A 7,015-nucleotide genomic window follows, 5' to 3' on the forward strand; every position below is an offset into this window, starting at 1 on the left:
TGTATTCTTTCTCAGTAAAATATTTTAGTATATGGTGGTATTTATTTATAAGTAAAAATGATCTCATTCACCATTAAAATTTATGTATTTATACATATTTGAAACATATCAATCTTTAGTTTTGAGTTTCTCATAAAATAAAATAATTTAAGGCATAAGTATATTTTCTTTATTTTTTACCCAAAAAGCTATCTGCATGTATATCCTAGATATTTCCTAAACAAGTAAAAAATAGCAAAGTCAATGGGTCAGATAGCCTTTGTATTTCTAAACTGTTACTCTTACAAAATCTCATTCGGTTTTTTACAGACTCTTATAAGCCAGGCTTTTATTATGTGAAAAGTTGCTGCAATGTAAAAGTCTAATGATTGGAGTTTGAATTATGGTATAGTACATGCTCAAGATTGTTCTGTCTTCTTCACAGGTTGCCAAATATAAAAATAATGTTTCTGCATACATCTCAGAAGGTAGCTTTCTTTCTGACAGTAGTCACATGGGGGTTTGGAGAGGTCTCCTTCCAGCTCACAGCCTTGGGACTGCAGCTACTGGCACCAGATCCCAGTTCTAACCATACCTGGCCATGCATGGGTAAATAATTGATTCTGATTTTTACAGTGAGGTAAGGTAAATATTAATTAGAACAATCAGTTTCATCTCAAAATCCTACATGTATAAAAATAATGTTTGAAGAGATGGAAATGCCTCGTGGCCCAATTTGATTATTACTAATTGTATAAATGTGTCGAAATATCATAATGTTTCCCATAAAGATGCCATTCCAGCAAAATATCTTACTAAAATAATAACAGAGGAGGAATCTTCAACTTATACATTAAATTATTATATTGGCTTTTATAGCATCTTCTCATTTTTCAACTAACAATCTCCATTCCCTTGCCCACAGTTTTATTTTTACCAAGTATTGATGGAATTATTTTAATATTTTTTTTGAGGGTTGAGAAATATATTAATTTATAGGCATAATGATAAGCAATTAGGAATCATTTTAACAGCATGTTCGCTTAATATAATTATAGTGGTAGGTTCCTCCCTAGGAACTATATCCTGTTTAGCCAATGTTCTTGTTCCAATAGAGAATCAATGCATGGGTTTCATTTTGTGGAGTAGAACTGAAATCCATTCCGAAAGTGGCTGGTTCTCTGCATGATGTTTGTGTCACTATTGTACCAGCAGAGATGTATTATTATTCTGCCAGTTATTATTGTAGCTTCTAGGGTTCACAGCTTTGTAGGACTGATGATTACATTTCAGAAGGATCAGAACCAGATCATCATTGGTTGTAAGTGAGCCCTGCCCCTCTTCTGTTCAAAAGGTGTTCACTATCGAAGGAGAGCAGGAAATACATTTGCTGGGTGGTTTAGTATCACAGAACTGCATTTTATGCTCTTAAATGTGTTATCTACCATGAAATTTTTTATTCTGGTGTGTCCAGAACAACTGAGTGGAGGGAGGTACTTAATTCCTTTCCCAGATGCCATCAGAGAAATGACATATGGCAGGCAGATCAAATGTCTCCTTCATGACATTGAGCCTGAGATAAATGACAGAAGCAGAATTCTTTTTCTTGTCACTAAGCAATGGTAAGAGATGCAGTAGATTGGCTGGGCTTGGGAACCTGGTTCGCCTGGAACACCAGAAGCAGCTGACTCTCCAATACATTTTCATGTGCTAGCATGTGATTTTTCTCATCTCTTAGCCTGCCTGTCAAGCTACTTCTTGTCTCTAAGCTCTGCTTGTGGACGTTGTACATCGTGGTGCGCACTAGGCTCCGCACCACGATGTACAACGTCCACAAGCAGTATCTTGGGTATCCTAAGTTTTGGGCTAATACCCACTTATCAGTGAGTACATATTGTGTGAGTTCCTTTGTGATTGTGTTACCTCACTCAGGATGATACCCTCCAGGTCCATCCATTTGCCTAGGAATTTCATAAATTCATTNTTTTTAATAGCTGAGTAGTACTCCATTGTGTAAATGTACCACATTTTCTGTATCCATTCCTCTGTTGAGGGATATCTGGGTTCTTTCCAGCTTCTGGCTATTATAAATAAGGCTGCTATGAACATAGTGGAGCATGTGTCCTTCTTACCGGTTGGGACATCTTCTGGATATATGCCCAGGAGAGGTATTGCTGGATCCTCCGGTAGTACTATGTCCAATTTTCTAAAGAACCGCCAGACTGATTTCCAGAGTGGTTGTACAAGCTTGCAATCCCACCAACAATGGAGGAGTGTTCCTCTTTCTCCACATCCTTGCCAGCATCTGCTGTCACCTGAATTTTTGATCTTAGCCATTCTGACTGGTGTGAGGTGGAATCTCAGGGTTGTTTTGATTTGCATTTCCCTGATGACTAAGGATGTTGAACATTTTTCAGGTGCTTCTCTGCCATTCGGTATTCCTCAGGTGAGAATTCTTTGTTCAGTTCTGAGCCCCATTTTTAATGGGGTTATTTGATTTTCTGGAGTCCACCTTCTTGAGTTCTTTATATATATTGGATATTAGTCCCTTATCTGATTTACGATAGGTTAAGATCCTTTCCCAATCTGTTGGTGGTCTTTTTGTCTTATTGATGGTGTCTTTTGCCTTGCAGAAGCTTTGCAGTTTCATGAGGTCCCACTTGTCAATTCTCGATCTTACAGCACAAGCCATTGCTGTTCTATTCAGGAAATTTCCCCTGTGCCCATATCTTCAAGGCTTTTCCCCACTTTCTCCTCTATAAGTTTCAGTGTCTCCGGTTTTATGTGAAGTTTCTTGATCCACTTAGATTTGACCTTAGTACAAGGAGATAGGAATGGATCAATTCGCGTTCTTCTACATGATAACAACCAGTTGTGCCAGCACCATTTGTTGAAAATGCTGTCTTTCTTCCACTGGATGGTTTTAGCTCCCTTGTCAAAGATCAAGTGACCATAGGTGTGTGGGTTCATTTCTGGGTCTTCAATTCTATTCCATTGGTCTACTTGTCTGTCACTATACCAGTACCATGCAGTTTTTATCACAATTGCTCTGTGAGAAGAGTTTTAATATTCTTCTAAGAGTACAAAAATACTACAAAGATTTTTCATGTATCCAACATGTTTGTGTCAACAGCAATTGTCACAAGTCACAAATCTAAGTCCGATATGTTAAGATATACACTTAATATATAGTGTTGGGCTATAATGTTTAAAAGAGGGAACTACTTATTAATAATGGGAAACCCATCTTTGAGATTTTTTTAAATTGTTTTCCCCTACTCACATAGTAGGAATGTGTTCACATTTATCCACTTAAAGCCTCTACATCAGCTACTCTACAGATTCAGTCTTCTAAAAAGAATTTAGTACATTACATACCAATAGTGAAAAACAAAACAAAACAAAACCAGAGCCTTCCTACCTCTGCTCTGAGTCAGAAAGTAGTTTAACTGCACCATCAGTTGTTTATAATCTATCTCTTGAAGCTATTATAGAAACAATTTTTTAATTTAATTTTATTTTTATTTTTACACTCCACATTCCATTCCCTGCCCCACACACAAATAATTACAAATTCACAAGAAAAATTCAAAGAAAAAAATTGTTTCACCAAAAACTTCTCATTACATTGTCATATGCCATTTAGGTTGAAGGCATAGCTCAGGGGAAAATCCCAGGTACCACATATATACAAAAGTATTGTTTCTATTTCTATTAATTAATTGAGTATTCCATTCCCTGTATATTGATCATGCTTACCCCCAACTCCCCCTATCCCTCATCTCTGTGACCTCTTTAGTTTAGTAGACCATGAACTCATGAACCCCTTCCCATCTATACTAGAATAGAATAGAGTTTATTAAGCACATGTGGAGGGGAGTTAAGAGGGCAGTAGATGCAGAGAAAGGCAAAGAAGGAGAGAGGGAGAGAGGGGGGGAAGACAAGAGAAGAGAAAGACAAGAGAGAGAAGTAGAGGCAGCCATGAGCATGTGGACATGTGGAAATGGGGTGGGGGGGGAAGGAGCAGGAAGGGACTAGCAAGAGCAAGAGAGGAGCAAGAGTTTCTGTAGGTCTTATACAGGCAACCTTACTAGTTGTGAGTTCATGAATGCAGTGGTTCTGTCCACATAAAAGAATTTAAGTATCATTCATTTGACGTTTCTCTGGGATAATATGGTATAAACAGCTTGTGTGTGTAGGTTTGCTATGTGGTTAAAATATGTAACTCAGGAGGTTAAAAGTAATGGTGTGTAATTGTATGAGAGAAGAGTTACCGCCCACACACAGGCTGGCTCCAGGCAACCTGATCCACTCTCAAGTTAAGCTGCAAAGCTAGTTGGGAACTATCACTCAATCACACCTTAGCAACCACACCCTAAGGGCTTTGGTTTTCAAATTTATACTTTTCCAACCAAGTGATACCCATGGTCCACTGTGCACAGTCAGATCTTCTCAAGCTGCTCCAATTTACAACACATCTATCATCATTTCTTTCTCACTGATTGAGAATTTTTGCTAAAATAAATATGTTGTCTCAATGTTAGGCATGCTCAAGAAAAGTGCTTGTTCATCCATGGTCTAGAGCATCCTGAGCTGTTTACATAACTCGGCTTCTTTTCAAGAGGGCTGCTCTCCCTCTGTTCTTGGGTCCTTGCAAAACAAGTCATTATAAAAGAGAAATACAGGAAGTCACAGAAGACTTTTCTTTAAAATTCTTTCTTTAAATAGTAGACTTCCTGAGAAAGTAAACTCCCCTGGACCCATATGTTTCTTTAATGCTGTCTGTTTCTTCAGTCCATATTGGAAGAACATTTGGACTAGATAAATACTTCTGGAAAGAGCAGTGGTAGAAATAACACTTAAGTCATTCTTTTCATGTGCCCTGGCATCTTGTCAATTTAAAATTAATTAGACCATTCAAAAATGAAGAAAACTCTCCTAAATAAAAAAGGGCTATCTAATTAATAGAACTGAAAAAACTATATGAATTGCTATGGTGGTGCTGATAAAGAGTTAAGTTATCTGGCCAAAGGGCAAGGAATGGGTAACATGTACAAAAACCCTTTTTGTGACATGAAAATGTGTGAATAACCACAAAAATTGCAAGCCTTTTAAAAGAATATGAAATTCACAAAGACTAAATTAATGAGTTAAGAAATGTTGGCTTTATGTAAAAACCTAAGAGCACTTTTAACCCTAATTTAGTATTCCTTTAATAAGTATATTAGCGGTTATAGTAAACTTGAGTCATATGTATATCAAGGTCTAAGTTCAATTACATAGAAAAAGAACAATGAACATAATTAGGAGGTACAGCCATTTATTAGTTTTTGGGAGGACATTCCTGAACTTAAATCTAGTTTTATAAGATTCTAAAGCAAGGTACGTATTCAATGTCTGTAAAAGCTGTTTGGAAAACAAACAAAACCTTGCTTAGACTCAGAGTCAAGATCTTCTTCCTCTTGCCAGTTACAGTGTTCTGGGAAATGCACACTGGTTCAACACGAAATCTTCTCAAATTATGTTCAGCTAATAGCTAGCTAAAAGAAGTTCAACATTTTAATTTTGAAGAGCTTTTCTACTTGAAAAGCAAGGGCATGTCAAATTATAATCAAATTTGTAAGAAAATTCAGCTAAGCAGCAAAACTCATGCACAATCTCAGATATGAGGCCAAAGATGGTATTCTGACCGAGCAACTCAAAAACCAACCAACCTTAAGAATTCCTCCCAAAGTCGGGCAGCTGTGTGACCATGAAAGGTTATTATTTTTTTGCACCAACTATTCCTATAATAAATATATATTATTTTGCACCAACTATTCCTATAATAAAGGCCTTACAGTTTGTTACAAGTTCAGGGCCACTAAAATGATACCTCAGACAATATAAATTCCCTTAATGTAAAACTGGCGAAGAAAATAAATATAATCTGAGCAAGAACTGTTCAACTGAAAATCCATGTACTTTTCTGCAGGCTTATTTAGAACATATTCCAGTGTCCTACAACCCTAACATAAGCCTCGATTTGGTAGAATTTGGGGAGAGTTCCATTAGGCAGCTCATTTAAGGAAATGAATAATACATTGTGTACAGGTTTTAAAAACTATTGTGTCATTCTCTGATCCACAAGGCTAGACATGCCTTCTATTCACAAACAGCAATGTTTTGTGTCTCAGATGTACCTAGGAGCATCAGCTTGGTATTTTAGGCTGAATCTGTGTAAACAGTGACAAAGTATTATTCATTGGAAGCTTTACATTAAGGGTTTTGTAGTATCTTTTATTGATGGCATGAAAGAGTGCCAAGATGTTGTTATGTAGCTTCTCTTCCACTGTGAGAACAACATGCTCTATGCAAAAGCCCTGATCTACAAGCAGAAATATGAACCCAAAGCAAAAGTCACAGAAAATATGCACATCATGAGTCATAGAAGATGTATAGAAAGTGATTTTCCTTTCACGTGTACTTCGTAGACCTAGAAGACTTCTTGATGGAACAAACTATTCTCCACCAGACAGAGAAGACAATTAACTAAGTCACTAGTGAAAAAGTGAAGATAGTGTTTCAAAAGGGCACATTTTGGCTCAAGACAACCTCCTGAATAGGCAAGCAAGAACTACACCCTAGCATATTCAACCTCGGGGTTAGATTTAGAAACACACTCATAAAGAGTATTATTCATGACAGGCTATCTTCTGGACACTATTTGGCATCTGATGTGGAATGAGATCCAAATTCTGTTCTAAGGAAATTCCCTTATGTGAGAGACAGCAATGCCAAACACAAGGAATGCCTCTCTATAGAAATGAGTTATTATGAGTATAATGAAACTTGCTAAGTGTTGTTATAAATTTATGGCGCTATCAGGGAAGTACAATGTTTAATTTTTAAAAATATAGTCTAATGGAATATTCTATATAAATAAGAGAGATACAAAGAGACCCAGAAAACATAATTCCAGGATTAAAGAACAGAATGGGAAACCAGCCTGAGTAGGACCACAGGCCTCATCCAGCTGGATCAGCACCAGGGTAGC

Source organism: Mus caroli, chromosome 12 (assembly GCF_900094665.2).
Source record: "Mus caroli chromosome 12, CAROLI_EIJ_v1.1, whole genome shotgun sequence".
Classification (NCBI taxonomy): domain Eukaryota; kingdom Metazoa; phylum Chordata; class Mammalia; order Rodentia; family Muridae; genus Mus; species Mus caroli.